Genomic DNA, 27,069 nt, shown 5'->3' on the forward strand with positions numbered 1-27,069 from the left:
CACTGAATCCTGAACCCCAGATCACACCTGACCGAGTTGCAACTATGGGACAGCAGGGGTGACCCAGCTCCCGAACATCTCACACAGAACACCTTAGGGATGTCATCCATGCTTGTGAGGAGGAGGAACCTGTGTCAATGACTACCCTGAACTGGCTGCCTGCTGACAGCTCCCGCAAACCAAAGATGCAAATCAGTTGTTTGGACTGGACAAGGAACCTTAGAGGGAAAGGTCCCTTAGTGGGAGGCCACATTGGGGGCCTTGGCCAGCTCCTACCTGACGAATGTATGTCCTGCTGCGGGTGCCCTAACAAGGGTAAAGTCTTGTTGTCCAGGGATATCACCTGTGCCCTCTGGGATTGTTCTTACCTATATGCCCTGACTATCCCATCACTGCCTCATCCCTGGAAGGCATTCACATCAGCTTCAGCTTCCTGTCCATAGTTGCGCTGAGCCTGAAATGCTGGCTTGGGCTGGATAAAAATGGTTAATACAGAATCTTAGTTAGGAAGTCACCTGCCTTTGTCAGATGGACCTTCAGCATTAATAGGATTCGTATAAGATGGATGTGATGGGAAATTTGATGTGTCAACTTTGCTACGCCACGATGCCTGAGAAATGTTCACTTTGACCACAGTAGATGTATCCATGAAGTGTTTTCTTTACATGAAAACTAGCATTTAAATCAGCAGACTTTGGGTAAACCTAATTGCCCTACCCAATGTGGGTGGGCCTCCTCCAGTTCCTTGAAGGCCTTCAGAGAAGAAGACAGGGGTCCTCCACAAGATGAAGAAATTCTGCCTCCACACTGCCCTCGATTTGAGCTCTCATATCACCTCTTCCCCGCGTCTCCAGCCTGACATCCTGCTCTGTGAGATTTGGACTTGCCAGTCGCAACACTTCCATGGGCTAGGTCTTCAAACTCAGTCTCTCTCTCTCTCTCTCCACCCACCCACCCACACGTGCACACACACACACACACACACACACACACGTGCACGCGCAATGAGGAACCCTAACCAATGGGTTGCATATGTCTGGGACCCTTAAAGGGCATAACTGAGATCAGTACTGCAGGTTGGTCTCACTCTGCTGCATGGCTCCTAAAGCAGAGGCCTGTGGCTTTCCCCTCCCACCCTCTGCAGACTGACATCCACGTGGCTCATCACTGTGACTTAGTGTTTGGTCATCCAACCATGTAGAGATCACTACAATTCCACAAGTGTTCCCTGCCCTCCTTCTGCATGTGAGGTCCTCTGAGATATTTTTAAGTCAAATGTCTAATACAAAACCAGTTTGCGTTCTTTCAGCTTGTATTCATTTAAACCTGCAGTTGCCTTTCACCTATAATAGAAGAACAACATTACTAGCAGAACTGTATTTAGGTGACATTCAAGGTATACAAAGGACGCCAACGTTTTAGTTTCATACAATAGACCAAAACCAGAAGCCTATGAGTCACCCATTGGCTTACATGCAGTTAGACCTCTGTAGAGATTTTGAAGATAGATTTCCAAGCATATACATTATCAATACTTTTTAAACACACCCTGATTTCTAGTGCTACAAGGAAACCAAAAGACAGTCAGAGGTCAGAACACTTTAAATCAGGTGAACCTATTAAAAAGTGGTTCAAAGTAGAAAGCAAACATTGTGTATACTTTTGCTAAAAATATAACCAACACACAAAAAAAGTTAAGAAATAAAAGGAATTTACAAAAAAATGTTTAATGCTTTAGCTTGAAACTATGTTCTGGATGTCCAATAGGCTCCTGGAAATAGTCTGAAAACTATCTTTTAAGAAAACAGTTTATTGCATTTGTTTTTTCTCTATTGTGCAGAAGTGCGAAAGTGTTTCTTTGGGCTAGTTTACCCTTCTGTGGTTTTTAAGGTACAGTAATCATTTTCCCCAATTTTCACTTAAAGTGCTAATGTCAATATGAATACTGCCTTTTTACACTTGAAAGTATTCCCGTTTGTATAATTAATTATATGGTCACATTAGTTTTAAGCTATCACTATCATTCCTGATGTCAAAACGTGAAACCGTTATATATCATGAACAGTGTGGCCAAAAAGAAAAAGGAAATAGAGGGATAGGAAAATGGAAAGGACAGTAAGACATCTGGAGAAGCCAACCATTTGTTTCTAAAAGTAAGAGTTTTTGAGGGACAACTAGCAAATTTCAGAAGTTCTTCCAGTCTTTGTGATGTTTAGGTATTCACATATTATAGGGATATATTAAATAATGTATATGTGCCTAGCATATCAACCATTTCATCCATACACTGAAAATATTAGAGTTCAAGAACGTATTCACTTTCAGTTATAACCTAAATTCAATATCTGTGTCTTGTTCATGTTCCGTGTTGACCTTTTTCCATTTTCTCCGAGTGTGTAAACTGCTGGATACTCTATTCATAACTATTTCCCCCCAAAAAATCTTTTGAATTTGTTACTTTTGGATTCGTTTTCCTTTTACTAGTGATTCGTATCTGTCTTTTATTCATTTCCTCTTTCCTTTCCCCTTAGGTTTATTCTATTGCTCTTTTTTTTTTATTTTTTATTCTTCTCCTTTATCATGTAATGTGTTGTCTATTTTAATAAGATGTGCATTTAGGACTATAATCTTCCTAAGCATACAGTTGAGGCTTCTTCAATAGGCTCCTGGAAATAGACTGAAAACTGTCTTTCTCTCTCTCTTTTTTTTTTTTTTTTTTGAGACGGAGTCTCGCTCTGTCGCCCAGGCTGGAGTGCAGTGGCGCGATCTCGGCTCACTGCAAGCTCCGCCTCCTGGGTTCACGCCATTCTCCTGCCTCAGCCTCCCGAGTAGCTGGGACTACAGGCGCCCGCCACCACACCTTGCTAATTTTTTGTGTTTTGTTTAGTAGAGACGGGGTTTCACCGTGTTAGGCAGGATGGTCTCAATCTCCCGACCTCGTGATCTGCCCGCCTCGGCCTCCCAAAGAAAACTGTCTTTGTATGTAAATGGTCCAATGGAATTGTTCAGCAGTGTAGAGTCCAAACGTTTAGGTAATTTCTTCCCTAAATATGGAGTGCTCCCTTGAAATTCAGAAGCTCTTCTATTAACAGTCAGCAATTTGGAAAATATGTGTAAAAGATACTTATGTCGACTACTCACGAATTAGGACGTTATAGTCTTTGAACTGTAAGTCGTATCATCCGATGTCTCAAGGCAGAAACCTGTAATATGTAACCTCTGATATGGTTAGAGGTGATTCTATCATATGTGTCTTCAATCTAATCACACACAGTAGCTCATGAAGACTGACAGAAGGGCAGGGAGCATGCTTAGCACAGGCATCTTACACCCACTTTGAGCGTCACTGACCTACATGCATGCTCCCTACTACATCGGCCACAGAAACCTGACTGTCTCTTGCCATTTTATTATTCAGTCATTCAAGGGTTCACTGCGGGAAGGATTTAAAATACAATTATTCCTTAAGAACCAGAGAATTCAAAATTTAACAAAATCCAAGAACAGTCATTTAGCTCTCCATACAGGAAAACAAACATCAAGCAGGGTGCCCACTCTTTTTCTTAGGAACCATGAAATCTCAAATCAGATATTATAACTGGAGTGAAACTGTTATGAGAAACAAATAATATCTTTGTATTCTATCCAACAGAACATGAAAATACAGAAATCAATCTTGAAACAGATTTTAATATATCTGATTTGCATTTACTATTTTCAATAGAAAAAGATGGATGTAGAATTTTTGGAATTCATCCAAAATCTCACAAATTATGTTAGATCTTGTACTAGAACCTCCTTCAGTACTCAGCATATTTCACACAAAGTGGTATTACAAATGCATTATGTATTTGTTTAAAGCAGAAATTAGAAAATCTGAAAATTGTTGGCTATTGGCTATAGTCACAAGTAAGAAAATGATTTCATATTTGATGATTCAGTATGGCTTTGACCCAATTTGTTTCTGTATCTGATAGTGTTTAAGTCTTCCAGTCAGGCATTTGGGGTCTGAACAACTTTTCAAAGAAAGCCTGCATTTGAATTGTGTTTTTAAAGGGGCAGTAATGTTCTCTCTTTTTATTATCAAAAGTATAATATTGTGAAAAACAGAAAGCACATAATTTTGCATCTTTATGGGTAGCATACCTCCTTCTGGCATTTTAAATTGCTCTGATTTTGGCAGAATTGTCCCCTGAACATCAGGACCATCTCCGCATTCATCCCCAGTCTTTGACTGAGACAGCTCTGGAGATCAGCTTCCAGGTCAGGCACTGAAAATTACAGAGGTTCTTGATTGAAGCAGGCAAACAAGAAAGACAAATAAGGAAATGATAATATTATTTTCCTCAGTGTTATGAAATAAAAGCCTGTAGACTACTGTGGTAATAAATGTGATGTAAAGATGTCACATTTTTGTTTTCCTATATTATGGAATCTTATCTTAAATGATAATCTGAGGATAAATCACACCACACCTACATTTCCCATACTTTACCATTGTGAATTATGAACAGTGAATATCGACTAAGAAATCTGAAGTCTGCCACATGGATAGAATTTTAATCCTAAATGAAATGCAGTTTTCTGAAGGATTAGATCAATGTATTGGCCTGCCTATGAGAAATCTTACAATTGTGACACCCATCCCTTGTTGAGGTAACTTGAAAATTATTTAGATAAATTAACATTATGCTTAGGTCTAAGGGCCCCATATGTAACTTTACATAAATGAATCACATTTAGAATAAAGTACCAAAAATAACAGGAAAATCACTATCTTCCAGTAAGGGTACAGGAGGTTGAGTGCAAATAAATTAGTGGTCATTGTTGACAGTCATATTCTGGAAACCTCTTAACAGTGAATTGCTAAAATAATCCATGGCCCAAATTCTGCCAGTGTTTAACGCAAAAATGCTATCTACTGAGTAAACAACTTCTGATTCAGGATAAACTTATGGTACTTTGAGTTTTCTAATTATGAAAGTGCTTCTACAACTTTTAAAAGCCCCTTCGAAATCGTACTAATATAGCTACCTGTATGCCAGTGTCCTGAATTACCCACCTTTTGCCAAACATCCTGAAAAAATACAGAAAGATACCAATCAAAGAGTGGCTGTCATTTATTGAGCTCTTTTCTGGAGTTGCTATTCTGCTTCACTGAACTGTGTTTCGTCCTGAGCCAATACTGAAGTACTTTACAGTACACACACATTCGAATAGTAAGTATCTTAAGCAAAACCACTGACCTTTTCTTATTACAACATGGATAACACAAACCTTGGGACAAAATATGAATTCTGTCTCCATGAGTACAAAGGTTCTTGGTAAACCTCCATTTCAGAGCCTCGGTTTGCTTATTTATAAAATGGGGCTACCATCCTTATGCAAATGGGCTTTATTCAGGGTGTTATAAGGTAGGATGACTTGGCACTCCACATGCTGTTAAAGGGTGCTTACAGCACTGTTGACACAATGGCTTAGAAGATCATACAACAACATTCTAAGAAGGACAAATTAAACTAATGGCACACTGCATATTTATGCATAAAATTAAACTGCTTCATCTGATTTAGCAAGGACTGTATTTTCAAGTACACAAAAATATATTTCAAAGTTAGGAGAAGACTCGTTATATCCAGGGACTGCATGAAGCTGTAAACTGTACTCTTCACTTTTCCAGCCAACTTTCAGCAAATGTTTGCGATCCTTTCCTAATGTTTTCTTTCCTCCTGTTACCGGTCATGGCATAATGCATGATGCACACATAGGCCTCCTCCCCCCATAGACGTTCTTTCTTTCCCTTCCCAGCACCTTGAATATCAGCTGCACCCTGATCTTCCTTCTTCTGACCAGGTGTAGGATCCCGACTTTCAGTTGGTGGTTCCTCTCGAGGCTCCTCATCACTGGGCTCCTGGGACCGTGGTTGTGTGTGTATAAATAAAAAGTTTTGGCCGGGCGCAGTGGTTCACGCCCAGCACTTTGGGAAGCCAAGGCAAGCAGATCACGAGGTCAAGAGTTCGAGACCAGCCTAGCAAACACAGTGAAACCTTGTCTCTACTAAGAATACAAAAATTACCCAGGCGTGGTGGCGCATGCCTGTAATCCCAGCTACTTGGGAGGCTGAGGCAGGAGAATCGCTTGAACACGGGAAGCGGAGGTTGCAGTGAGCCGAGATCACACCACTGCACTCCAGCCTGGGTGACAGAGCAAGACTCTATCTCAGGAAAAAAAAAAGTTTTGTTATAAATACATGTCAATAATGCAAATATACAGAATACATAGATATTTCTGATCATAAGTCTAAAGACATTTCTCCAACACTATTCCATATACTTATTATTCATAAAGTTATTCTTCCCACAGAGAGGTTACTCTAAGACAGAGTTACACTCAAGGGCTTTGGAAGGCAGTTTAATCTATGTTGGGATGGATGTGTGCAATCTGTTATGAATAAGCATACGGAGGAAGTCATGGGCAAAATCTGGGGAATCCATCCAGGCAAAATCAGAATGTAGGCTGGGCACAGTGGCTCAGGCCTGTAATCCCAGCACTTTGGGAGGCTGAGGCAGGCGGATTGCCTGAGCTCAGGGGTTCAAGACCAGCCTGGGCAACATGATGAAACTCCGTCTCTATTAAAATACAAAAAGAAATTAGCTGGGCGAGGCGGCGTGCACCTGTAGTCACAGCTACTCGGGAGGCTGAGGCAGCAGAATTGCTTGAGCCCAGGAGACGGAGGTTGCAGTGAGCCGAGCCTGGGTGACAGAGCAAGACTCCGTCTCCAAAAAAAAACACACACAACGTAATCCTCTTGGACCAGTCTTTCCTTCATGAGATGCCATGATCATTTTTTATCAGCTCGGAAGACCTTTAACAGTGTATGTATACTAGTTCAATGACACTATCACACAAAAAAATAATTTCTGCTAATAGAAAACAACGAATGTTAAAGCACTCACGCATACTCCCAATCAGCTCAGGAGGTTGTAAACTTCGTCTTGGTCTCGGCCTACATGTTGATCTTCCTCGCCAAATTATATTTCACTCTGCAAAGAGAATACAGAACACTGTGATTGGGAAATGGCACTTGAGAGGATAGCTATATTTGAGCACTTCCATGGCCAAATGTTAACTTGTCACTTTTTTAAAGTTTGGAAATACTTTGAAGGTAAGTCCCAGGGCAAGTATAAGTTTGTGTGTCTTCTGAATAGAATGCTTGCACAATCACTTAAGGTGGTCAAGCTATCAATGTCTTAAGGCTCCTGGCAAGAGATACTGGATATCTCTGATGTGGTTTGGTTTCACAGCTGGAATTTCCATCATGGAGACATGTAGGAAAATAGAACTAGAGAATTAAACTGGGAGTGACCACAGTGTTTGTCACATACCCATTTCCTGGTCCCAGTTCCTCCCTAAAATCAAGTTTTGCTCGACCACAAAGCCCCGTCCATTCAAACCTCGTGGAGTTGAGAAGTTGCAACACAGCACTGGGTGCTCCTCACTGGACACCTGTGCCTGGCATTCTACAGACCTCGGGGCTGAAGTCACCAACCCGCAGCCTTCCCAGTTCCCAGGCCCCTTCCTTGCCACCCACGCCGTCCCTGCCTGGGTCCCCCCTGGGGAGTCTACAATCTGTCCTCTGTTGGGGGCTTGAGGCATTTCTGGGACTCAGATACCTCCAACAGCTCCCCCAGTATGCACCCCATCATAACCCAGTCCCCGCCATGCCGAGGCCCTCCTTCCTCCCTAGTTGTGGCCCCGACAAAAAAGAAGGCCCATGGCTGCAGTGCCACATATAAAGGATGAAGACCTCGAGGCCCTTCTCCCTCTGAGTCTCCCTCCCACCGATGACCCTCCAGAAGCCCACTGGCTCCTCCTCACCCTCACTCACACTTCAACTCCCAGTTGGATTGGCCTGTGGACCTACCTGCTGCATCTCAGTAGGAGAGAAAGAATCTAGACCTTAGGAACTTGGCCTCACAGCTCCAAGGCATTCACCACGAGGGCGAAGGGGTAGAGTAGAAGACGCCCAGTGAACATGTGCACTGAGGTGGGCGCCCAAATAGCATGCGCAGTGAGATGTGCGCTAGCCTTAAGGGCTGTGGTGTCCCTCCTTCTCCCCGCTCCCCCTGCTCTTTCCTCCATCCCTTCCTAGGACCCCACTAAGGACTTTGGAATCCATCCTCCCTGTGTGTTTTTTTTTATGCCTCTGAGACTCAAATACCCCAATATCACTGTTCAAAACTCACTCCGTGTTCACCTGACCCTCCTCCCCTCTATGGCCCTTATTCCTCCCTTTTCCAGGCCCCTCAAGGGAGGAAGTGCATGGTGGTGTCGCTGACTTCCAGTAGGAGGATGAGGCCCTCTGTCAGGCCACGGACCAAGTGGCCCAACCCATGGGAAGTCTGCCCACTTTCCCTCACACTCACTCACACTTCAACTTCTGGGAGGACTGATCTGTGGACCCACCTGATGTGTCACAGTCAGCAAGAAAGAAGTCACGACATTTCCTCCCACAGCTCTGCAGGGACAGAAGGCAGACAGCAAGACCCACGGGCAGCAGGAACTTGCATAGGAAGGAACATGCACATTGAGCCAGGGACTTTCAGGGACAGCCAGAGTTTCCTCACTGTCACCATGATAGCAGCAGCTGCTGCCATCACACTGGCTGCAGCAGGGAGGCCCAGCCAGGGCTGCACGCTCTGTGGAGGCAGCAGGAGCCAGGGACAAGTGGGATCCCCATCTTTTACGAGTTGGGGAGGGAGCTCCTGGGTGCACCTGCAGCTGCCCAAACGGCAGCTGTAGACCCAGACCTCTAGCTCCATGGAGCAGGCATATTGTGGCTACAGATCCAAGCCTCCCTGTCCTCTTGGGGGGACTGTGAGCAGGCAGGATCCCTGCCCTCCCGGGTGCAGCTGCAGCCAAACGATCTATGGCTGCAGACCCAGGAGCTGGGGACAGGTGGGAGCCCCACCCCTTCAGAGTTGGTGGGTTGGGAGCTCCCCAGGAGCAGCTGCAACTGCCCTCCCAGGTGCAAGACCCAGGCGTGTCTGCAGCCTGCACTCTCTGAAGCCCAGGAAGGCCCCCACTGTCCCTGCAGACTTGGAAGTGTCAGCACCCACTGCCTGATCTCTCCCTGCTCCCAGCACCCACTCTGATTTCAGAGCAGGTTGGGAGCTGAGCCCCTGCACTGTCACAGCTCAGCCAAGTGTGCACATGGCCAGGCCAGCACTGGCATGCCAGCCCCCTGCCACCTCAGACACCTCCAGAATTTGATTTTTGAGGAACATGAGAGGGGAAGCCAAGGGGGTGCTGAGGGCAGCTGGGCGGAGGCCTGCAGGTGCCCCTTGGTGTGAGCAGCCTGGGCATCATAGACTGCAGTGGGAGGCAGACAGGCTCCAGAGCAGAAGGGGGCAGTCCCTGGTAAGGACCCACCTTCAGACCAGGGACTGGCCAGGCAGCCAGTCCCAGAGACCAGAGTGTGGACTTGTGGTGCCTTTTCTGGGCCGATCCATGGCCACCCATGGACCAATGTACATGCACTTTCTCCCCTCTGAGGTCCATAAATGCCTGGGACTCAGCCAGAGCAGGGCAAAGGATGGAGAGACAATGGGACGACCAGCTGCAGAGAGGAGCTACCCTCTCCAGCGCCTCCTCTCTGCTGAGAGCTGCAGACATTGGAAAGACCTGCCTGCAAAGAGGAGCCACACTCTTCAGGGCCTCCTCTCTGCTGAGAGCTGAACACTTGAGCGAACAACCTGCCTACAGAGGAACTACCCACTGCGGATCTCCTCTGAGCTGTTCTAACACTCAATAAAGCTCCTCTATGTCTTGTTTTTTTAAAAAGTGAATATACAGTTTACTTAACATTCAAACTTCATTAAGACATGTGCAATATGGCAATTTTACTGGGGATTAAACCCTACCTAGGATGATTGCTTGCCGGAGCTTAGCAACAGGGTCCAGTTCACACTTAGCACTAATTAAACATTTTACTGAATAAATATAATACCAAACAAAATGCATTCAAATGCTTTCTAAAAAATATTTTAAAGTCCTTTCTACTCAGGCTAATGACAAACACAATAAAGGCAGATATGCTAGTTTAACATAATTGGCTGATTTTATACAGCACTTATATCTTTTAGTCCACAAGTATATTATTAAATCATAGAGAACATCAAATACAACCATTTCTACAGAACTAGGAAATAAATTTCTAAGAAAGATTTTACAGACCCCATCTTTTATACCCACCCCAACAGTCTAACTCTAAAGAGGATGAAGCCAATGACTTTCCTCACAAGAGCTCATGACTAATGTAGCTTTGCTATCAAAATCTATATTTCTGATCCATTATGAGCATCGAGACAAGATCCAAATAGTCCCAAAGAAAGAACCACAATGCATATTGTCATTGCCTATTCAGCAACAGCGAACACTGCATCCAAAACTCTCATCCCAGGAATTAAATAAGGTCAGCCACATTCATGGGCATCTCCTTTACTGTAGTATTGTAGAAAGTCTCAATGTCATGAAGAATCCTCTTGTCTTCTTCAGTAACAAAGTTTATAGCCACACCTTTCCTCCCAAATAGACCACCTCTGCCAATTCTGTGAATATAGTTTTCACGATTGGTAGGTAGATCATAATCTATAACCAAAGACAGTTGTTGCACATCAATCCCACGAGCCAACAAGTCACTAGTGATCAGAACACGGCTTGACCCTGATCAGAATTCCCTCATGATAACATCTCTCTCCTTCTGGTCCATGTCACCATGCAGAGCAGAAACTGAAGTCTCTGGCATGCATTTTCTCAGTCAGCCAGTCCACTTTGGGCCTTGAGAAAAATAACAGCCTGCGTAATGGTCAGTGTCTCGTACAAGTCACAAAGTGTATCCAACTTCCATTCTTCTCTCTCAACATTAATATAAAACTGTTTGATTCCTTCAAGGGTCAATTATTCCTTTTTCACCAGAATTCAAATTGGATCTCTCATGAATTTTTTGGTCACTTCCAACACATCAGTTGGCATTGTGGCAGAAAGCAACACAACCTGAATACTTGTATTTAGTTTTTGGAAAATCTCATAGATTTCATCCTTAAACCCACGGCTCAACATTTCATCTGCTTCATCCAAAACAAGCATTTTGATCCATTTTGGAAAAAGATATCTTCTGTTTAACATATCAAACACTCTCCCAAGTGTACCAACAACAATATGTGGTGCTTCAGCCTGCAGTTTTTGCATTTCAGTTTGAACATTTGTTCCACCAATGCAGACATGACAAGTTGCTCCCATATAGTCTCCAAGTGCCAGAATTACCTTTTGGATCTGTGGAGCCAGTTCTCTGGTGGGGGCCAGCATTAGTGCTTGGGTCTCCAACTGTTGCAGGATGGAAATAGCAAATGTGGCTGTCTTGCCAGTACCTGACTGAACTTGAGCAATCACATCATACCCTTTCATACAGGTAATAATAGCTCTCTGCTGAATAGCAGAAGACTTCTCAAAATCGTAAGCATAGATGCCCCAAAGAAGAGACTCCTTTAAATTCATATCATCGAAGTTATCAACGATCTCATTACAGTTGCTCTCAATGGCACCATCAGGGTCCATTCCCTCTGGGCTGCCACGTTCTCTGTTATAATCCATGGAGCCACCAGGCATGATCCAAAAAACCACTCAGTGCCCGACTGAAAAGTCCTCTTTGTCTTGTTTACCCTCCACTTGTCTGTGTACCTTATACTTCCTGGATGCAGGACAAGAACTTGAACAAAGGTGCCACCAGCCACAGAGGTTTCCAGCCAGAAAATCGACACCCCAAAGATCCCATAACACCTGTATCCGCATCCACAGGGCATTTTTTAGTAAAAAGAAAGGGACTTAAGAGAGCTTTTGTTTCTTTGCCCAAACAATCTCCTGCATCAAGAAACACTGGAAACACACAGTCCCGTGTCACCCTTAGTGGAGGATGTATTTCTTTTGTGACAGAAATAAGGAATTTTATGTCTGTATTTACACGTGCTTTTTCCTAAGGATGTTGCTCTGTTGCCAAGGCTGGAGGGCAGTGGCACAACTCCTGGGCTCAAACAATCCTCATCCTGCAGCCTCCCAAGTGGGTGGTACTACAGGTGTGGACACAACACCTGAGCAATTGATTCATTTATTTTTTAGAGAGTGGTCTCACTATGTTGTTCATGCTGGTCTCAAATTCTTGGGCTCAAGTGATCTTCCCACCTTGGCCAATTTTTATACATGCTTTGATTAATCACTTTTTTCTGTGATTCTGGGTTTTATGCCATGCTTCCAGTGAATGTAACAATAAAAGATCTTACAGGGCAATAATCCTACTGCATTTCTAGTCAGACTGACAATTATTACACTTCAGCTTTTACGTCACCATTATGCTTAAATGACATATTGACCAAGACATAGAATGAAAGATTCTGAGATTTTGACATTATTAACAAATCAACTTGAGAAATACACAATTGTGGACTATCAGGAAAATTATTGCCTTGAAACTCATGTAGGATAGGCGAGCCCCAAAGTTGGAGCTTATTCCAGGGGGGTTCTTGGCTTTGCCTCGGAGAGAATTTAAGCATGAGCTGGTGGTGTTAGACAGCAATACTTTTATAGAACAGTACGGCTCCTTTCTGAACAGGGCTAACCTACAGGCAGTGCGCCAGGAGGCAGCAACCTATGGGCTCTTGACAACTGTATTTATACTCATTTATACCCACTTTCAGTTCCATGTAAATGAAGGGGTAGGTTAATGCAAATTGAAGGGCGAGTTACTTAGAACTGTCTAGTAATGCAGGGGGGCAGGGGAGGGTGAACTTCTGGTTCATTGCCATGGCGGTTGTAAACTGTCATGGTGCTGGTGACAGTGTCATGTGCTAGTGAACAATGAAGGCAGCTAGAGATTCCTCAATCATCCACGGTCATCTCTGTCTGCGGGTTCATGAGGGTTTCTTCACCCTATCCTGTGAGGACCGTGAATTAAGTCCTGTCAGGACCTGGAACTAAGTGCCGTGTGTCTTCTACTTCAAAACTACAAGAGAATGCAGGGTTTTCTTTCTTATTAAAATCAGGTGTCCCTTTAATCATTCCAAGCATATTTTTTATTGCATGCAGCCATTCAAAGTTTGCTTTTTCACAAATATTTGGCCTAAATTTTCTATTCAGCTTCAGTTTCAGCTTAGGATAATTAGGAAGACAAAGTAGCCAAATTCTATGCCAACAAGATTTCTGGCATCCCTATACTACTTTGTGATCCTGATAATTCTTATGTGACCATCATATCTAACCAATACTACATCACCAGTACTATAAACAAACCATAACATTTGGAGTTATGGTTATCATGTTATCCCAATTACTTTCAGATGAGTAATTGGGAAATAGATTGAGAGTTCAATAAAAAAAAGAGCATACATAAGTTAGAAAATATCCGGAAGAATGTTATATTCTTCTTGATTAGACCCATGTTTATATAAATGTATACATTATAACATAAATATGTCTTTATATTGATACAAATTCTTGGTAAACATAGTGAAAAACATTCATTTGTATCATGTTTTTAATTTTGCTTGTTGAAAAATCACAAAACACATTGGTAACTTGATGGGGATGGCATGGAATCTATAAATTACCTTGGGCAGTATGGCCATTTTCACGATATTGATTCTTCCTACCCATGAGCATGGAATGTTCTTCCATTTGTTTGTATCCTCTTTTATTTCATTGAGCAGTGGTTTGTAGTTCTCCTTGAAGAGGTTCTTCGTGTCCCTTGTAAGTTGGATTCCTAGATATTTTATTCTCTTTGAAGCTATTGTGAATGGGAGTTCACTCATGATTTGGCTCTCTGTTTGTCTATTATTGGTGTATAAGAATGCTTGTGATTTTTGCACATTGATTTTGTACCCTGAGACTTTGCTGAAGTTGCCTATCAGATTAAGGAGATTTTGGGCTGAGACGATGGGGTTTTCCAGATATACAATCATGTCATCTGCAAACAGGGACAATTTGATTTCCTCCTTTCCTAATTGAATACCCTTTATTTCTTTCTCCTGCCTGATTGCCCTGGCCAGAACTTCCAACACTATGTTGAATAGGAGTGGTGAGAGAGGGCATCCCTGTCTTGTGCCAGTTTTCAAAGGGAATGCTTCCAGGTTTTGCCCATTCAGTATGATATTGGCTGTGGGTTTGTCATAAATAGCTCTTATTATTTTGAGATACGTGCCATCAATACCCAATTTATTGAGAGTTTTTAGCATGAAGCGTTGCTGAATTTTGTCAAAGGCCTTTTCTACATCTATTGAGATAATCATGTGATTTTTGTCATTGGTTCTGTTTATATGCTGGATTACGTTTATTGATTTGCGTATGTTGAACCAGCCTTGCATCCCAGGGATGAAGCCCACTTGATCATGGTGGATAAGCTTTTTGATGTGCTGCTGGATTCGGTTACCAATGACTTTCTTCACAGAATTGGAAAAAAACTACTTTAAAGTTCATATGGAACCAAAAAAGAGCCCACACCGCCAAGTCAATCCTAAGCCAAAAGAACAAAGCTGGAGGCATCACGCTACCTGACTTCAAACTATACTACAAAGCTACAGTAACCAAAACAGCATGGTACTGGTACCAAAACAGAGATATAGACCAATGGAACAGAACAGAGCCCTCAGAAATAATGCCGCACATCTACAGCTATCTGATCTTTCACAAACCTGACAAAAACAAGCAATGGGGAAAGGATTCCCTATTTAATAAATGGTGCTGGGAAAACTGGCTAGCCATATGCAGAAAGCTGAAACTGGATCCCTTCCTTACACCTTATACAAAAATTAATTCAAGATGGATTAAAGACTTATATGTTAGATCTAAAACCATAAAATCCCTACAAGAAAACCTAGGCAATACCATTCAGAACATTGGCATGGGCAAGGACTTCATGTCTAAAACACCAAAAGCAATGGCAACAAAAGCCAAAATTGACAAATGGGGTCTAATTAAACTCAAGAGCTTCTGCACGGGAAAAGAAACTACCGTCAGAGTGAACAGGCAAACCTACAGAATGGGAGAAAATTTTTGCAATCTACTCATCTGACAAAGGGCTAATATCCAGAATCTACAATGAACTCAAACAAATTTACAAGACAAAAACAAACAACCCCATCAACAAGTGGTCAAAGGATATGAACAGACACTTCTCAAAAGAAGACATTTATGCAGCCAAAAGACACATGAAAAAATGCTCATCATCGCTGGCCATCAGAGAAATGCAAATCAAAACCACAATGAGATACCATCTCACACCAGTTAGAATGGCGATCATTAAAAAGTCAGGAAGCACATCCCATTCCTGGGTATATACCCAAAGGATTACAAAACATGCTGCTATAAAGACATATGCACATGTTTGTTTATTGCAACACTATTCACAATAGCAAAGACTTGGAACCAACCCAAATGTCCAACAATGATAGACTGGATTAAGAAAATGTGGCACATATACACCATGGAATACTATGCAGCCATAAAAAATGATGAGTTCATGTCCTTTTTAGGGACATGGATGAAGCTGGAAACCATCATTCTCAGCAAACTATCGCAAGGACAAAAAACCAAACACCGCATGTTCTCACTCATAGGTGGGAATTGAACAATGAGAACACATGGACACAGGAAGGGGAACATCACACACCGGGGCCTGTTGTGGGGGGGAGGGAGGGGGGAGGGATAGCATTAGGAGATATACCTAATGTTAAATGATGAGTTAATGGGTGCAGCACACCAACATGGCACATGTATACATATGTAACAAACCTGCACGTTGTGCACATGTACCCTAAAACTTAAAGTATAATAAAAAAAATTTAAAAAATAAAAATTACAAAACACAGAAAATCATAAACAAAATCTCAGCAATGGGAGATTTATAATAGTGCCCATTTAACTGCAGCATTATGAAGAATATCCATGGGTATTCGTTGTTTATTCAAAAATAAGTGTTTTCTAATTTGATGGAGAAAGTTTCCATTTAAATTTTGCTTTATTTTTCATTCCAAAATTACTAGAAGGTGCATAAGTGTTTCTATATCTTTATAATTTGAACTGATTTGGTGCTAATTTTCCATTTTATTCTTATTTTTATTTATCATGTTATATCCATACTGTTTTAATTTTTTTCATCTCAAGGGTTTTTGTTTGTGTGTACAAAGAGTATTAACTCTGTCACGTTATACAAAGAATAACTTTTCTGTTGATATATTGTTTCAAAATTGTTGATGATTTTTATTATTTTTTCTTCTTTAAAAATGTTTACTTAACAACTAATAATTATATATATTCATGGGGTACAATTTGATGATTTGATATATGTATACAATTTAAGATATGAGTGAGTTATAAAAGGGATTGGCTAGAAGTGCAACAAATGTTTACCTCACACTGTGAAATTTTGGCTGTTTTTATTCTGCTATTCCATATTTTACAATTTTCTGTAAAAATCATCTACTACTTTTTAATCAGAAAAGAAATAATATCTTACATCAAGAAAATTAATATTAAATTCCTTTAGAGAGAATATACAACTACAAATCCTTAATGAAATAAATAGCAATATGTTATTTACTTTATTATGGTAAACTTCTGGTTCATTGCCATGGCATTTATAAACTGTCATGATGCTGGTGGGAATGTCCCATGCTAACAAGCAATGAGGGCAGCCAGAAATCACCCTCACGGCCACCTGCTGGTTTCTGCCAGTTTCACTATCTTATCCTGTTTGGATCAGATCCTGTTTTAGTCAGTAGGGTTATGACCAGAAAACAAGTCCTGCTGGTCTCCTACCTCACATACATGTTTGTGTATTCACATGAGCCTTGGGCCAAGTTCCCCCGACTGAAACCATGGTATCATAAAGCTGGATGATTTATGGAAGGGATACAGTAAGATCAGAAAGTAATCCATAATTTTCAATCTATAGGTAAATAAATTAAACAATGGGTGAAAAAATGTATACAATAATGCAAAGCAGAATAATATGTATTAAATTAATATGAGGTCAGCAAATTTTTCCTTAACAGGCCCTACAATAAGTATTTCAGTCTTGGTAGGCCATGTAGTTTCTGTGTCATATTGTGTTTTTTAGAAATAATACTTTAAAATGTAAAAAAAAAAATACTTATCTCAAAAGATGTGCAAAAATAAGCCATAGACTGGATTTAGCTTTCAAGCCATAGACAGCTAGCCCCTGGATTATCTTTTAATTCAAATATTTGAATACTGTATTTTTGTACCAGTAGTCAAAATATTAACAAATGAGAGTTCTAACTTCAGATAAGATTTTGAAAGCCTCAAGAGAAAGTCACTCTAGCCCTGAAAATGAGCAATATCCTAATAATCTATAAAATTATAGGGGATTTACATGCTACTATAAAGACACATGCACACGTATGCTTATTGCGGCACTATTCACAATAGCAAAGACTTGGAACCAATGCAAATGCCCATCAATGATAGACTGGATTAAGAAAATGTGGCACATATACACCATGGAATACTGTGCAGCCATAAAAAAGGATGAGTTCATGTCCTTCGCAGGGACACGGATGAAGCTGGAAAACATCATTCTGAGCAAACTATCACAAGGACAGAAAACCAAACACTGCATGTTCTCACTCATAGGTGGGAACTGAACAATGAGAACACTTGGACACAGGAAGGGGAACATCACACCTTGGTGGGGTGGGGGACAGGGGGAGGGATAGCATTAGGAGAAATACCTAATGTAAATGACGAGTTAATGGGTGCAGCACACCAACATGGCACATGTATACCTATGTAACAAACCTGCAGGTTGTGCACATGTACCCTAGAACTTAAAGTATAATAATAAAAAAAAATTATAGGGGATTTATTAGATCATGATCTAAAAAAGATCATCAAGGTAACAAGGCAGCCATGGGAACTGATACAAAAGGGCGACTAGTCCCTCTAAGGAGAGATGAGACACACAAACTGCATCACTTCTGGCAGAGCACATGTGGAGACAGTGACAGTCATAAAAGTGAGTAAGAAGGAAACAACTGAAAATGTAACAAATTCATAAAGGCCAAACATACGCAATTGAGAGAGCTGGATTCCCTGGAAGTCTCAGAGACAAGTGGAATTCACATCCACAGACAGAGTGAGATCCTGTCTCAAAAAAAAATTGTCTGAGTTTATAATACTAGATAAAAAGGTAAGAACGAAAATAACAGATGCTGGTGAGTTTGTGCAGAAAAAGCAACACTGGCACCCTGTTGGTTGGAGTATAAAAATTAGTTCAACGATTGTGGAAAGGAGCGTGGAGATTCCTCAAAGACCTAAAAATAGAAATACCATTTTGACACAGCAATCCCATTGCTGGGAATATACCCAAAGGAATACAAATCTTTTTATTATAAAGACATGCACATGTATGGTCATTGCAGCACTATTCACAATAAGAAACACATGGAATTAACCTAAATGCCCATCAATAGTAGACTGGATAAAGAAAATGTGGTACATATACACCATTGAATACTATGTGCCCATTTTAAAAAGCGAGATCATATCATTTGCAGGAACATGAAAAGAGCTGGAGGCCATTATCCTTAGCAAACTAATGCAAGAAATGAAAACTAAATACCACAAGATCTCACTTATAAGTGGGAACTAAATGATGAGAACACACGGACACATAGAGGGGAACAACACCCACCGGAGCCTGTTGGAGGGTGGAGGGTGGGAGGAGGGAGAAGATCAGAAAAATACCTAATAGGTACTGGGTTTAATACCTGGGTGATGAAATAATCTGTACAACAAACCCCTATGACACAAGTTTACCTAGGTAACAAACCTGCACATGTACCCCTCAACCCAAAATAAAAGTTTCAAAAAAAACGCACAAAAATTGTGAAATATTCTGATCTTTCTACTGAGAAAAAAAATCAGTTCATTTCTTTTTATTAAAAAGGGAAGGGAGGAAGGGAGGAAGGGAGGAAGGAAGGAAGGGAGAGAGGGAGGGAGGGAGGGAGGGAGGGAGGCAGGGGATAAGGAGAGAAGGAGAAGAAAACAGAAAACAAAAACAGGGCTGAACAAATATGTCTGTCTCTACCCAAACAGCTCTTGATGAGAAGGCACTTTGAGCAACTTGAGTGTCAAGTAACATAAATCAGAGGGTCATAATCATCTCCATTTACAGCCTTTCAAAAGTTATTCTGGCTAGTTTTTTTTATTACACTTTAAGTTTTAGGGTACATGTGCACAACGTGCAGGTTTGTTACATATGTATACATGTGCCATGTTGGTGTGCTGCACCCATTAACTCGTCATTTAACATTAGGTATATCTCCTTATGCTATCCATCCCCCCTCCCCAGTTTTTCTGAGCGATTCAATCCTGCCTTGGGCTCCATTGAATCCAGTGTATTCTCCTGAAGGGCACCTCTTCCCTGGATTAACAGCCCAACTGAGGACCAAAAGAGACTGGTTAGTTTAGGGAAAAAAGGAAAAGAAAAATATAAAAGACCAACATTTCCTCCCCCATGATATTGTTCTCCTTTTTACCTTTCCCACTCAATCTACAGAAGGATATTTGAACTCCAAAATGTCAAAGCTAAGAGAGCTCTGAGAGATCATCTGATATAGCCATTTTTCAAAGAACTTTTAGCACCATAACACTTCTGTAAAATGAAATTTTATCCAAAACCCTACTGCAGAAAATGGTGGGATAAAATAATATTTTTAGACAAATATATCACTTTAATTTCAAGTTATCTTTCTATAAAGGCTGTAAAATGGTTTGATTTAGGTTCTTTTGAAGAACCTTACAAATTATTCTGTGGATTTCTTCATAACACTTCAGTTTTATATTAACTTCTGCATCTAATTTTTTGGTATTTTTATTGTGGCGCAGCTGCAAGAAGATCTTGATTTTCACAATACATTTATCAGTAATCCGTATCTTGAAAAAACCCACGTTAAAAATAAATAAGTTACAAGCAAAGGATAGAAGAAGATATAACCCCACAAATACAAATCAAATAAAAACTGGAGGGATTAATACCTCACAAAGCACACTTTATAGTGGAGATTATTACAAGGGACAAAGTGGGACACTACATAATAATCATAGAGAGGTGCATTGATTCAGGAGACAGAAACACTATGAGTATGTATGCACCTTCAAAATACATGAGGCAAAATCGATACATCAGAAAGAAGAAATAGACACACAGGCAGTTATAGTAGAACTCTTCAACACTCCTGCCAGCAATTGGTAGAAAGAGTGTACAAAAACACCAGGATATATACGTGCAGAAGGCTTAAACATCACTATTAAACAACTTGGCCTAATTGATATTTATAGAGCAACAGCAGAATGCATATTCGTCTCAAGTGCTCATGGAATTTTCACCAAGATAAACCATATTATAGGCCGAAAAACAAATATCAACAAATTCAAAAGGAATGAAAACTTATAAAACATGTTTCGTGACCACAAAAGAATTCAAATAGAAATTACTTGTAGAAAGATATCTAGAATCCATGAAATAGCAGAAATTAAACAAAACTTTTAAGTAATGCAGGGATGAAAGAAGAAATTGTAGGGAAAATTTTATTTTTATTTTTATTTTTTTTTATACTTTAAGTTTTAGGGTACATGTTCACAACATGCAGATTAGTTACACAGGCATACATGCGCCATGTTGGTGTGCTGCACCCATTAACTAGTCATTTAACATTAGGTATATCTCCTAATGCTATCCCTCCCCCCTCCCCCCCACAACAGGCCCCGGTGTGTGATGTTCCCCTTCCTGTGTCCATGTGTTCTCATTGTTCAATTCCCACCTATGAGTATATTTTTATTTTTTATTATACTTTAAGTTCTACTTTAACTTCAAATGTGCACAACAAGCAGGTTTGTTACATAGGTATACATGTGCCATGTTGGTTTGCTGCACCCTTTAACTCGTCATTTACATTAGGTATTTCTCCTGATGCTATCCCTCACCCTGTCCCCCAGCCCACGACAGGCCCCAGTGTGTGATGTTCCCCCCCACCCCGTGTCCAAATGTTCTCATTGTTCAATTCCCACCTACGAATGAGAGCATGAGGTGTTTGGTTTTCTGTCCTTGTGATAGTTTGCTCAGAATGATGGTTTCCAGCTTCATCCATGTCCCCACAAAGGACATAGCCTCATCCTTTTTTATGGCTGCATAGTATTCCATGGTGTATATGTGCCACATTTTCTTAATCCAGTCTATCTTTGACGGACATTTGGGTTGGTTCCAAGTCTTTGCTATTGTGAATAGTGCTTCAAAAAACATACATGTGCATGTGTCTTTATAGCAGCATGATTTATAATTCTTTGGGTATATACCCAGTAATGGGATCACTGGATCAAATGGTATTTCTAGTTCTAGATCCTTGAGGAATCACCGCACTGTCTTCCACAATGGTTGAATTAGTTTACACTCCCACCAACAGTGTAAAAGCGTTCCTATTTCTACACATCCTCTCCAGCACCTGTTGTTTCCTGACTTTTTAATGATCACCATTCTAACTAGTGTGAGATGGTATCTCATTGTGGTTTTGATTTGCATTTCTCTGATGACCAGTGATGATGGGCATTTTTTCATGTGCCTGTTGGCTGCATAAATGTCTTCTTTTGAAAAGTGTCTGTTCATATCCTTTGTCCACTTTTTGATGGGGTTGTTTGATTTTTTTTCTTGTAAATTTGTTTAAGTTCTTTGTAGATTCTGGATATTAGCCCTTTGTCAGATGAGTAGATTGCAAAAATTTTCTCCCTTTCTCTAGGTTGCCTTTTCACTCTGATGATAGTTTATTTTCCTGTGCAGAAGCTCTTGAGTTTAATTAGATCCCTTTTGTCAATTTTGGCTTTTGTTGTCATTGCTTTTGGTGTTTTAGTCATGAAGTCCTTGCCCATGCCAATGTCCTGAATGGTATTGCCTAGGTTTTCTTCTAGGGTTTTTATGGTTTTAGGTCTAACATTTAAGTCTGTAATCCATCTTGAATTAATTTCTGTATAAGGTGTAAGGAAGGGATCCAGTCTCAGCTTTCTACATATGGCTAACCAGTTTTCCCAGCACCATTTATTAAATAGGGAATCCTTTCCCCATTGCTTGTTTTTGTCAGGTTTGTCAAAGATCAGATAGTTGTGGATGTGTAGTGTTATTACTAAGGGCTCTGTTCTGTTTCATTGGTCTATATCTCTGTTTTGGTACCAGTACCATACTGTTTTTGTTACTTTATCCTTGTAGCATAGTTTGAAGTCAGGTAGCCTGATTTCTCCAGCTTTGTTCCTTCTCCTTAGGATTGTCTTGGCAAGGCAGGCTCTTTTTTGGTTCCATATGAACTTTAAAGTAGTTTCTTCCAATTCTGTGAAGGAAGTCATTGGGAGCTTGATGGGGATGGCATTGAATCTATAAATTGCCTTGGGCAGTATGGCCATTTTCACAATATTGATTCTTCCTATCCATGAGCATAGAATGTGCTTCCATTTGTTTGTGTCCTTTTTTACTTCGTTGAGCAGTGGTTTGTAGCTCTCCTTGAAGAGGTCCTTCACATCCCTTGTAAGTTGGATTCCTAGATATTTTATTCTCTTTGTAGCAATTGTGAATGGGAGTTCACTCATGATTTGGCTCTCTGTTTGTCTGTTATTGGTGTGTAAGAATGCTTGTGATTTTTGCACATTGATTTTGTATCCTGAGACTTTGCTGAAGTTGCTTACCAGCTTAAGGAGATTTTGGGCTGAGACGATGGGGTTTTCTAGATATACAATTATGTCATCTGTAAACAGGGACAATTTGACTTCCTCTTTTCCTAATTGAATACCCTTTATTTCTTTCTCCTGCCTGATTGCCCTGGCCAGAACTTCCAACACTATGTTGAATAGGAGTGGTGAGAGAGGGCATCCCTCTCTTGTGCCAGTTTTCAAAGAGAATGCTTCCAGCTTTTGCCCATTCAGTATGATATTGGCTGTGGGTTTGTCATAAATAGCTCTTATTGTTTTGAGATATGTCCCATCAATACCTAATTTATTGAGAGTTTTTAGCATGAAGGGCTGCTGAATTTTGTCAAAGGCCTTTTCTACATCTATTGAGATAATCATGTGGTTTTTGTCATTGGTTCTGTTTATATGCTGGATTACGTTTATTGATTTGTGTGTGTTGAACCAGCCTTGCATCCCAGGGATGAAGCCCACTTGATCATGGTGGATAAGCTTTTTGATGTGCTGCTGGATTCGGTTTGCCAGTATTTTATTGAGGATTTTTGCATCGATGTTCATCAGGGATATTGGTCTAAAATTCTCTTTTTTTGTTGTGTCTCTGCCAGGCTTTGTTATCAGGATGATGCTGGACTCATAAAATGAGTTAGGGAGGATTCTCTCTTTTTCTATTGATTAGAGTAGTTTCAGAAGCAATGGTACCAGCTCCTCCTTGTACGTCTGGTAGAATTCAGCTGTGAATCCATCTGGTCCTGAACTTTTCTTGGTTGGTAAGCTATTAATTATTGCCTCAATTTCAGAGCCTGTTATTGGTCTATTCAGAGATTCAACTTCTTCCTGGTTTAGTCTTGGGAGGGTGTATGTGTGCAGGAATTTATCCGTTTCTTCTAGATTTTCTATGCAAATAAGCATAGAGGTGTTTATAGTATTCTCTGATGGTAGTTTGTATTTCTGTGGGATCAGTGGTGATATCCCTTTTATCATTTTTTGTTGCGTCTATTTGATTCTTCTCTCTTTTCTTCTTTATTAGTCTTGCTAGCAGTCTATCGATTTTGTTGATCTTTAAAAAAAAAACCAGCTCCTGGATTCACAGATTTTTTGAAGGTTTTCTTGTGTCTCTATCTCCTTCAGTTCTGCTTTGATCTTGTTATTTCTTGCCTTCGGCTAGCTTTTGAATGTGTTTGCTCTTGCTTCTCTAGTTCTTTTAATTGTGATGTTAGGGTGTCAATTTTAGATCTTTTCTGCTTTCACTTGTGGGCATTTAGTGCTGTACTTTTCCCTCTACACACTGCTTTAAATGTGTCCCAGAGATTCTGGTATGTTGTGTCTTTGTTTTCATTGGTTTCAAAGAACATCTTTATTTCTGCCTTCATTTCATTATTTACCCCGTAGTCATTCAGGAGTAAGTTGTTCAGTTTCCATGTAGTTGTGTGGTTTTGAGTGAGTTTCATAATCCTGAGTTCTAATTTCATTGCACTGTGGTCTGACAGACAGTTTGTTATCATTTCTATTCTTTTGCATTTGCTGAGGAGTGCTTCACTTCCACCTATGTGGTCAATTTTGGAATAAGCGCGATGTGGTGCTGAGAAGAATGTACATTCTGTTGATTTGGGGTGAAGAGTTCTGTAGATGTCTATTAGGTCTGCTTGTTGCAGAGCTGAGTTCAGTTCCTGGATATCCTTGTTAACCTTCTGTCTCGTTGATCTGTCTAATGTTCACAGTGGGGTGTTAAAGTCTTCCTTTATCATTGTGTGGGAGTCTAAGTGTCTTTGCAGGTCTCTAAGGGCTTGCTTTATGAATCTGGGTGCTCCTGTATTGGATGCATGTATATTTAGGATAGTTAGCTCTTCTTGTTGAATTGATCCCTTTACCATTATGTAATAGCCTTCTTTATCTCTTTTGATCTGTGTTGGTTTAAAGTCTGTTTTATCAGAGACTAGGATTGCAACCCCTGTTTTTTGTTTGTTTGTTTGTTTGTTGTTTGTTTTGTTTTGTTTTTTTTTGTTTTTTTGCTTTCCATTTGCTTGGTAGATCTTCCTCCATCCCTTTATTTTGAGCCTATGTGTGTGTCTCTGCACGTGAGATGGGTCTCCTGAATACAGCACACCAATGGGTCTTGACTCTTTATCCAATTTGCCAGTCTCTGTCTTTTAATTGGGGCATTTAGCCCATTTACATTTAAGGTTAATATTGTTATGTGTGAATTTGATCCTGTCATTATGATGTTAGCTGGTTATTTTGCCTGTTAGTTAATGCAGTTTCTTCCTAGCATTGATGGTCTTTACAAATTGGCATGTTTTTGCAGTGGCTGGTACCAGTTGTTCCTTTCCATGTTTAGTGCTTCCTTCAGGAGCTCTTGTAAGGCAGGCCTGGTGGTGACAAAATCTCTCAGCATTTGCTTGTCTGCGAAGGATTTTATTTCTCCTTCACTTATGAAGCTTAGTTTGGCTGGATATGAAATTCTGGGTTGAAAATTCTTTTCTTTAAGAATGTTGAATATTGGCCCCCACTCTCTTCTGACTTGTAGCGTTTCTGCTGAGATATCCACTGTTAGTCTAATGGGCTTGCCTTTGTGGGTAACCTGACCTTTCTCTCTGGGTGCCCTTAACATTTTTTCCTTCATTTCAACCTCGGTGAATCTGACAGTTATGTGTCTTGGGGTTGCTCTTCTCGAGGAGTATCATTGTGGTGTTCTCTGTATTTCCTGAATTTGAATGCTGGCCTGCCTTGCTAGGTTGGGGAAGTTTTCCTGGATAATATCCTGAAGAGTGTTTTCCAGCTTGGTTCCATTCTCCCCGTCACTTTCAGGTACACCAATCAGACGTAGATTTGGTCTTTTCACATAGTCCCATATTTCTTGGAGGCTTTGTTTGTTTCTTTTTACTCTTTTTTCTCTAAACTTCTCTTATTGCTTCATTTCATTAATTTGATCTTCAATCACCATTACCCTTTCTTCCACTTGATCGAATCAGCTACTGAAGCTTGTGCATGTGTCACATAGTTCTTGTGCCATGGTTTTCAGCTCCATCAAGTCATTTAAGGTCTTCTGTACAGTGTTTATTCTAGTTAGCCATTCATCTAATCTTTTCAAAGGTTTTTAGCTTCCTTGCAATGGGTTCAAACATCCTCCTTTAACTTGGAGAAGTTTGTTATTACCGATCTTCTGAACCCTACTTCTGTCAACTCGTCAAAGTCATTCTCCGTCCAGCTTTATTCTGTTGCTGGTGAGGAGCTGCAGTCCTTTGGAGGAGAAGAGGTATTCTGGTTTTTAGAATTTTCAGCTTCTCTACTCCAGTTTCTCCCCATATTTGTGGTTTTATCTACCTTTGGTCTTTGATGATGGTGACCCACAGATGGGGTTTTGGTGTGGATGTCCTTTTTGTTAATGTTGATGCTATTCCTTTCTGTTTGTTAGTTTTCCTTCTAACAGTCAGATCCCTCAGCTTCAGGTCTGTTGGAGTTTGCTGGAGGTGCACTCCAGACCCTGTTTGCCTGGGTATCACCAGCAGAGGCTGCAGAACAGCAAATATTGCAGAATAGCAAATATTGCTGACTGATCCTTCCTCTGGAAGCTTTGTCTCAGAGGGGCACCCATCTGTATGAGATGTCAGTTGGCCCCTACTGGGAAGTGTCTCCCAGTTAGTCTACACGGAGGTCAGGGACTCACTTGAGGAGGCAGTCTGTCCATTCTCAGAGCTCAAACACCTTGCTGGGAGAACCACTGCTCTCTTCAGAGCTGTCCAACAGGGATGTTTAAGGACGTTTAAGTTTGCAGAAGTTTCTGCTGCCTTTTGTTCAGCTATGCCCTGCCCCCAGAGGTTAAGTCTACAGAGGCAGACAGGCCTCGTTGAGCTGCAGTGGGTCCCACCCAGTTCAAGCTTCGCTTCGTTTACCTACTCAAGCCTTAGCAATGGCAGATGCCCCTCCCCCAGCCAGGCTGCAGCCTCGCAATTTGATCTCAGACTGCTGCGCTAGCAGTGAGCAAGGCTCTGTGGGCATGGGACCTGCTGATCCAGGTACGGGATATAATTTCCTGGTGTGCCATTTGCTACAACCATTGGAAAAGCACAGTATTTAGGTGGCGGTGCCCCGATATTCCCGGTACAGTCTGTCACATCTTCTCTTGGCTAGGAAAGGGAAATCCCTTGATCCCTTGCACTTCTCATGTGAGGCAATGCCCCGCCCTGCTTCAGCTCGCCCTCTGTGGGCTGCACCCACAGTCCAACCAGTCCCAATAAGATGAACCATGTATCTCAGCTGGAAATGCAGAAATCACCC

The 27,069-nt window shown here is 41.0% G+C and overlaps 2 pseudogenes; both read right to left on the minus strand.

The window, feature by feature from the left end:
* Positions 1–397: 397 nt before the first annotated feature.
* On the minus strand, positions 398–7,029 carry LOC129138677 (X antigen family member 3-like; annotated as a pseudogene).
* Positions 7,030–10,416: 3,387 nt separating this feature from the next.
* On the minus strand, positions 10,417–11,667 carry LOC129138883 (eukaryotic initiation factor 4A-II-like; annotated as a pseudogene).
* Positions 11,668–27,069: the final 15,402 nt, after the last annotated feature.

Source organism: Pan troglodytes, chromosome X (assembly GCF_028858775.2).
Source record: "Pan troglodytes isolate AG18354 chromosome X, NHGRI_mPanTro3-v2.0_pri, whole genome shotgun sequence".
Taxonomy (NCBI): Eukaryota; Metazoa; Chordata; class Mammalia; order Primates; family Hominidae; genus Pan; species Pan troglodytes.